This window comes from Furipterus horrens, unplaced genomic scaffold (genome assembly GCF_987537825.1).
Source record: "Furipterus horrens unplaced genomic scaffold, mFurHor1.1.pri manual_scaffold_2, whole genome shotgun sequence".
Taxonomy (NCBI): domain Eukaryota; kingdom Metazoa; phylum Chordata; class Mammalia; order Chiroptera; family Furipteridae; genus Furipterus; species Furipterus horrens.
The window spans coordinates 210,752,207-210,760,411 of record NW_028327172.1 but is presented as its reverse complement, the minus strand read 5'-3'; positions in this window follow the sequence as shown (position 1 = coordinate 210,760,411).

Sequence of the window (8,205 nt, the reverse complement as noted above, 5' to 3'; positions counted from 1 at the left end):
CTGTGATGCAAATTGTTTTGGAAAATATTAAAACACTGTACAAATGTTAGTCATTGGTATCCATAAGGTAGTATTTTTATTATTAATAAGCCTAGAGTATTTTACAAAAATTACCAGGGAATGCCTTCTTAGAGATGGTATCTCAGAGACCCAAAGAAGCTTTGTGAAAAATCAATGACTCAGGCCAAACAGGGATAAAGGCAAGTGGGGCTGAAGAAGCTGACCCCTGGCACAATGCTGAGATGGGTCTCCCTAAGGCTGAGTTATCAGCAGGGCAGGAACAGACCTTGCAAGCCCAGCATCTTCCCAATGGCTCCATAAAATGCTAATATACTCCCTGCAACTGGGAAACACATGTGTTTTTAATATCACCTTAGAGATGTTATTTTAAACAGCAAAATCACAAGAATTCATAAAGCACGGCCCTAAGCAGGCCATGGAGAAGACACTTGCTCACAGTATGAGACCTGAAACCCAAAGGCAGGGTAACAACTTGTTCCACCTCAGCTGACATTTGTCACTGATCTGTGCGGAGCCATAAATGACCTGGAGATTGCCATGATTTGGGGGTTACACATAAACTTTAGCAAGAAAGCACACTTGTAAATATGGAATCCAAAATAATGAGACACGACTGCATGTCTCTCCTGTACACCTGTTGTCAGTTAAATGACCCAAATGAGGTAAAATGCCTAAAACTTCAGATGTGAACGAATAAAGGACTGTCGAAGGTGACCCTAGATTTCTGACTGATCTGGAAAGACTCTGTTGTCATAATTGAAAGTAAGATGATAGAAAAGACTTAAGTCTGAGGCAGAAGGGAAATCATGAGTCTGCCTGTGGACATGGTAAGTATCAGATGCCTTTGACTCACCCTAATGGGGAGGTCGAGAGAAGAGGTTGGAAGGGAGACCTTGACTGATATAAATGCAAAAGTCATCAGCATATAGATGGTGAAATGGAAGCCACAATGATAATGAAGTTACTTAAGTAGAGACTGAGAAAATGATCTATGGTGGAATTTAATGAGTTCTGATTTGGACAGGACAGAAAGAGGAGAATAAGCCTGCAAAGAACGTCAAAAACAAGAAATGTATCATTAGAAACAGAAGAAAGAGACTGTTTAAGAACATGGAGTTTTTCTGATGTCAAGTGAGGTTGTAATTAAAAAGTACTCCTTGGATTTAGCAGCTTAGGGGCCATTGGTGTCTTTTAGCAAGCACCCTCTGGTCTAAACCAGGTTAAAGTGGCTGATCAAGAAATTGAAATGTTGATTATAGATGACCTGTTTGAGAAGTGTGCCTGAAAAGAAAAGATAGCAATAGGGCCATGGCTGGAGGGGATGAGCAGTAACAATGGCCATGAACCTCATCACTTCACTAGCTCACTTCTCTCAGAACAATGAAAGCATTCTAAATTGTATTGATTACATTGTCCTCAACTTCCAGCTACTTTAAACTGTACATCATTTTGAGTAACCAATCAGTCAGGTTTGGACAATAATCTGACACGTAGTAGGACCTGAATTTGTATTTGTTAAAGGAGAGACTGAGAAAGAGAGAAAGAGAGAAAGAGAGAAAGAAAGAAAGAAAGAAAGAAAGAAAGAAAGAAAGAAGGAAGGAAGGAAGGAAGGAAGGAAGGAAGGAAGGAAGGAAGGAAGGAAGGAAGGAAGGAAGGAAGGAAGGAAGGAAAGGAAGGAAGGAAGGAAGGAAGGAAGGAAGGAAGGAAGGAAGAAAAAGAAAGAAAGAAAGAAAGAAAGAAAGAAAGAAAGAAAGAAAGAGAGAAAGAAAGAAAGAAAGAAAGAAAGAAAGAAAGAAAGAAAGAAAGTAAAGAAAGAAAGAAAGAAAGAAAGAAAGAAAGAAAGAAAGAAAGAAAGAAAGAAGGAAAGAAAGAAAGAAAGAAAGGAGGGAGGGAGGGAGGGAGAGAGGGAAGGAAGGAAGGAAGAAAGAAAGAAAGAAAGGAGGGAGGGAGGGAGGGAGAGAGGGAAGGAAGGAAGGAAGGAAGGAAGAAAGAAAGAAAGAAGGAAACAAGGAAGAAAGGAAGGAAAGAAGGAAGGAAGGAAGGCACATTTAAGAGTTATGTAAGTTATGTACATAAATTTCTTTACTCAAGAGGTAGAGGAAATAGTGAGACAGTCAATTGTCAAAAAGAAACAGAGTGTGTTGAAATCACACTCTTTTTGACAATGATTTTCTCCTCCTAGGGAGAAAAGAATCTTTTGGGGAAAAATACCTCCAAATATTGTTAGTGTGGATAACTATTTTTATGATCATACCAAATAAAGTAAATTTTGCAAAACCAATTTTGGGTGGGACCAGCCTTTTAAAAATTATTTAAGGCAGTTGGAAAGAATTTTGCATCCAAGCCAAGTTCTTCAAAAGGTGCTAAGGTAATTTCTATCTCTTCGTGAGACACACCACTGTCGTAAAGGATCCAGAGGACTTGGTTTCTGCCCTTAATGACATTTCTGTGCTCCCTCAGGCTTTTCCTTCAGCACGAGTCTCCTGATCCCATTCGAGTAACAGATCATCATCTGAATTAGGGAAGAGCTGACTCACTCTGAAATAGCTAACCCGAGTGTGCTCGCCTGATGTTGAAAACTCACACCCTTTAGTTCTTGTTTCAAGAAATACGAGTCTTTGCACACGAACAAAAGATAGAGCAGCCAAGTTTTGTATTTTTGGTTCTGTCACTCTGAGCCTAAACCCCACAGCTTTGTTTAGGCAGAGCTTATCAAAATCGCCTCGGAATACTATGCTGACTTAGCTCAAAACATAAATTATTTTCATTGTGTTTTAACACGAAAATTAGGAAAACATTGTCAACTGGATAGAAGCGCATTCACTGTTTGGCCAGGTGATTTGGGCAGGTTAAAATCATTTTAAGATGTTTCAGTGTCTAATTTCTAGAGAAGGAAAATCAATCAGATTTAATGTCCCAAAAACTTTATTAAGAACTGGTGTGCTCAGGGCAAAGTCCCTTCAAGAGACTGATTTGCTAAGTTTTTAACATACAGTTATTTATCAACTGCCTGAGAAAAATACAATGCAAATGACCTATCTAGTTGTTGTTGTTTTTGCTTTAAGCAAATTTGATATACAATAGGGAAACACACAATGAGGAGATAAAAGAAGAAGCAACCGGTCACCTTAAGAAGAGCCTAGGAACTTAGCATTCTGCCTTTGACAGTCTCACACTGATTTCTGAACAGTTGATCTTTTTTGGTCCTTCATTCTTCATATCTTCTCTTAATTCAAGATGTTTAAACCCCCTCAGATGTGATGATGGAAACCTTTTCTTCAGTCTTGATCTTCATTTTCCCTACTAAATCAGCAACATTTGTGTAGTTCTGTCTCAGCCAACTCCTGGCCATGCTAGGAAAATACCAGAACTCACTAGTAAACCCAGCAACATCCACCTCCCCCTCTACATCTGTCCAATGACCTTCGCACCACTCTGAAAATCCTACAGACTTCTTGATTGCCATTCTTTCCAGGCTATTGCCAAGTAAATTTATGATTTCAAGTTAAATACTATTAATTATGAAGTTTTTGCATAAACTTTAAAAACCAAAACTTTAACATTTTAATAATAATGATAGTTAACATACTCCGTGAATTATAAGAGTCCTGCAAAAACAGGAGGACCCTCCCCAACCCAAATCTTGGGAAGAGATTGGATAGTATGAAAGAAAGCCTGCTCTTTCCCCCAAACCGAGGAAATATGTGAAATATAGACAAAGAACCCAGCACATACCCTCCTTGGAACATGCCTGTGCCCTCCTCTGAGGCACCTACTTTTTGGCTTCTTTTTTTCTAAATTCTAAGTGTCCCCAGAGACTTGCAACCAGGGAAGCAGTGGGCAGTGGCAGAGAACTCTTCTTTTGCCTCTATAACTTCTGTTCCTGGGTCTACACAGGCACCTATAACCTGCCCACTCTCTGCCTCTCTGAGGACATACTATCTCTTTTCACTCTATCAGGCCTTGCCACTCTTGCTTAACATCCTGCTACATATTTGTCCCTAAAATTTTTTTCCTACAACACTGCAGAAGAATCCTACTTCCAGACCATGTCTGGGCTGACCTGCTTTGGTCCCAGTCCTTGTCCTGCTCCTCCACCGCTGACATTATGATTAATTACACCATGCACAAACTCAAACAATATAAAAAGTTTTATTACTTACATAATAAGACTTTCTAGGGAAAGTAGAGCAAGCTTCCAAAGCTGGTTGAAAATGGCTTGAGAGAGCCAGAAAAGGAAACTACCTTGAAATTTTAGAGGTGGGGCCAGCTGAGGATTTCAGGGCTCGCACCAGTTCTCATGAGTTCCAGAAGAGGGACCACTTTGACTTTCTTATCAGTTAGCCTAGATGTGGGGCAGAAGGGGGGAAAAGTAAGGGTAAAACTTGAAAGGGGTTATCAGTCAAATATCAAAAATGGATTCGGATTTTTCTTACACTGTGACAGGTTCTGTGCAGAGGACTTTATGTGCCATCTCATTAGATTCTTTCCTCAACCTTGTGAAGTAGTTGATTATCCCCACTATACAGAGAAGGAAGTCAATGAGCAGAGAAGGAAGTCAATGAGCAGAGAAGGGCAAGTGATTCCCAAGACCAAACAGCGGAAGTACAGAGCCAGGATGTTGATCTGCATCTGTGGAATGACAAAGCCCAGGCATGCCTTGAGGTTCATTTTGACCACACAGCCAGGGCAGCCTAATCCAGCCTGACAATTGACAGGGTGATGACAGTCACAGCTGGCACCCTCAGACCATCAGTTTATGTTCTTGACAGTATGCACACTGAAATCATGCTTTCAGTAATGAACTTGGTGCGCCAGGATTCCACACTTGGGCAAAGAGGTCACAAAGAAAAGCAGAAAGATCTCAAATATTGAAATCAAAGAGCTCTTGGATTGAACCCACGTTTTTCACTTGAGTTCAGGAAAGTTACCTGCTCTGATCTTTAATGTCTTTAACCATGAAATGGGGGCAATAATGTACCTTAAAAATATTTATAAGGATTTTAGGAAATGTCAAATATCTAGTGCCTACTAGATGCTCATTGAAGTAGCTATGATTGTTTTTATTTCTAAGGACCTAAAATTGATTATTTTTAATGTAGCTTGTTAATTAACACAAAGAGCAATATCAGAATCTAGACCTTTCTAGTGTCTTTTTCCAGTGGACTTTGTCAAACATAAGACTTGAAAGTAGATGCTACATATGCCTACACATACATGTTAACAGTTTCTACAGGGTGTCGCAAAAAAATGTATCCATACTTCAATAGCTGGTAACTTGCTGATTTTTTGTTTGTTTTAGATTTAACCATTGAGGAATAATGGCTGAAACCAGATTAAATTTTTAACAAAGAAAGTTTACTTTGAAGTGCTATTGAAAGTACGCAAACGTGGAAGAAGTGCAGAGACAGGACTGACAGTGTGATGCAGTGTGCCCACACATGGGTTCCCTGGCCCTTTCTTTCTTGCAGGTACTGTAACTGGTCCCACTCACTTGAATTTATTGCAGGAGTCAGCCATGGCATGTATTCAACAAGATTCTCAGGATGAAGACTTTTATTTCCAACAAGGTGGAGCACCTCCACATTACCACTGTGATGTAAGGGCCTGTCTCAATGGGAACCTGCCGAACAAATGGATCAGGGGAAGAGGTCCTGTAGGTTACCCTGTGTGTTCACCAGCCCTCATACCACTGCACTTTTTCCTTTGGGAATTTCTCAAGAATAATATTTATGCTAAAAAATCTGAAACCATTGAGGAATTATGAGTAACCATTGAAAGAGAATGTGTCCAAATACCGAATGAAATGATTCTTGATGTTTGTGATTCCGTTGCTTCATGTTGCCAGCAATGTCTAGACCAAAATGGTCATCAGTTTGAAAACAGGCACTAAGTATAAAAAAGTAAATTTATGTAGTTCATTGTGAATGATGAAAGGGAATGGTATGCTAATAAATACAGACCTTGGGCCTAGACAGACACGCTGCATTTCCCTCCACAATTACAAAGGAATACAACTACTTCAAAACTAGAGACAACCAGAACTTCCAGAAAATTGAGCTGCATGGAAGTCCAACAAACAAATATATAAAGAAGAAATACTCATCCGGACAGGTAGGAGGGGCCGAGCTGGGGTGGAGAGGATGAGGTGTGGTAGTGACAGCAGCAGTGGCAGCGGCAGGCTGCTGGAAAGCCCAGTCACACATTTTAAAATTCAGGAGGGACACCTGGGGAGCACTCCCAGCACCAGACCAGACCATGCATCTAACAGTCTCAGCGCCAGGGAAAATAAAGCCTCATTGCTTCTGACTGTGCAGACCAGTGGGGGTTGGGGCAGAGGAAGAAACAGCTAGTCTCTCAGCAGAGTCCACTTGTTTAAAAGGCCCCAACTGTCCTAGAACACCCGCAGACCCACCCACTCTGGGAACTACAGCTAGGGCAACAACTAGAGGGGCGCCAGTTCCATACAAAGTGCGAGAAGTACCTGGAAAAGGGTTGTGTCTCTATCTAAGACACAGAAGCAAACAAACACAGGAGCCTGTAAAGATGAGGAGACAGAGAAGTATGATCCAAAAGGGGGAATGGATCAAGGTTCCAGTGGGAGAACTAAACGATGAGGAGATAGCCAACATAACAAACAAGGAGATAGCCAACCCAACAGATGCAGAGTTCAAAACACTGGTGATAAAGATGCTCACAGGTTTGACAAATATGCTTAACTATGGTAAATGCATAAGGGAAGAAGTGAAGGCTATGCTAAATAAATAGAAGGAAAATCGACACAAAATCAATGGTGAAGGAAAGGAAACCAGGGTTCAAATCAACATTTTGGAACATAAGGAGGAAAACAACAGTCAACCAGTACAGAATGAGGAAACAAGAATTGAAAAAAAATGAGGACAGGCTTAGGAACTTCTGGGACAACTTTAAACACGCCAACATCCAAATCATAAGGGTATCAGAAGGAGATGAGGAAGAGAAAGAAATTGAAAACTTATGTGATAAAATAATGAATGAAAACTTCCCATATTTGGTGAAGGAAATAGACATACAAGTCCAGGAAATACAGAGTCCCAAACAAGCTAGACCCAAAAAGGACATACCAAGACACATCATAATTAAAATGCCAAAGGTCAAAGGTAAAGAGAGAATCTTAAAAGTAGCAAGAGAAAAGCAGAGAGTTACCTACAAAGGTATGCCTATAAGACTAACAGCCGATTTCTCAAAAGAAACTTGCAGGCAAGAAGGGACTGGCAAGAAGTATTCAAGGTGATGAAAAGCAAGGACCTACAACCAGGATTACTCTATCCAGCAAGACTATCATTTAGAATGGAAGGGCAGATGAAGTGCTTCCTAGATAAGGTAAAGCTAAAGGAGCTCATCATTACCAAGCTATTATTATATGAAATGTCAAAGGGACTTACTTAAAAAAAAGAAGATCAAGAGTATGAACATTAAAATGACAACAAACTCACAACTATCAACAACTGAATCTAAAAAATAAAAACAAAATCCAACTAGCAAACCAGAATAGGAACAGAGTCATAGGTATGGGGATCATTTGGAGGGTTATCAGCTGGGAGTGGGGAGGAGGAGAAATGGTGAAATGGTGCAGAAATTAAGAAGCGTAATTGGTAAATACAAACTAGAAAGGGGTAAATTAAGAATAATAATGGAAACCTTGAGGCAGCCAGCCATAGGAGTGGGTTGAAGGGGGTGTGAGGGGCCAGTTAGGAAGATTGCACTGGAACCAGACCATGGAAAGCTTCGAATGGCAAACTGAGAAAAAGCAAAGCCACTTTCAAAGACCTAGGGCTTTATTTTGAGGAGGAGCTTACAGATTTTGAGAAGACTGATTGATAAGAATAACTTTTTTTTTAAGTATATATGTAAATATGAAGTTATATTATTCATCATTGCCCTGGCTGGTTTAGCTCAGTGGATTGAGCATTGGCCTGCGAGCTAAGTGTCGCTGGTTCGATCTTCCAGTCAGGGTACATCAGAGAAGGAAAACTCTGACTCCAAAAAACCTCCGCTGCCTTGCGGCATACCTCTTCAGGGGAAAGGCTAAGGGAGTAAACCCCGACAGAAAATCCGGAGCCGGAGTCCCTAAGGCGGTTTGACGTTGTAGTCAACACTGGCAACTCCTGCGGCGCACCTGAAGCCAAGCTGTATTGACTCCGT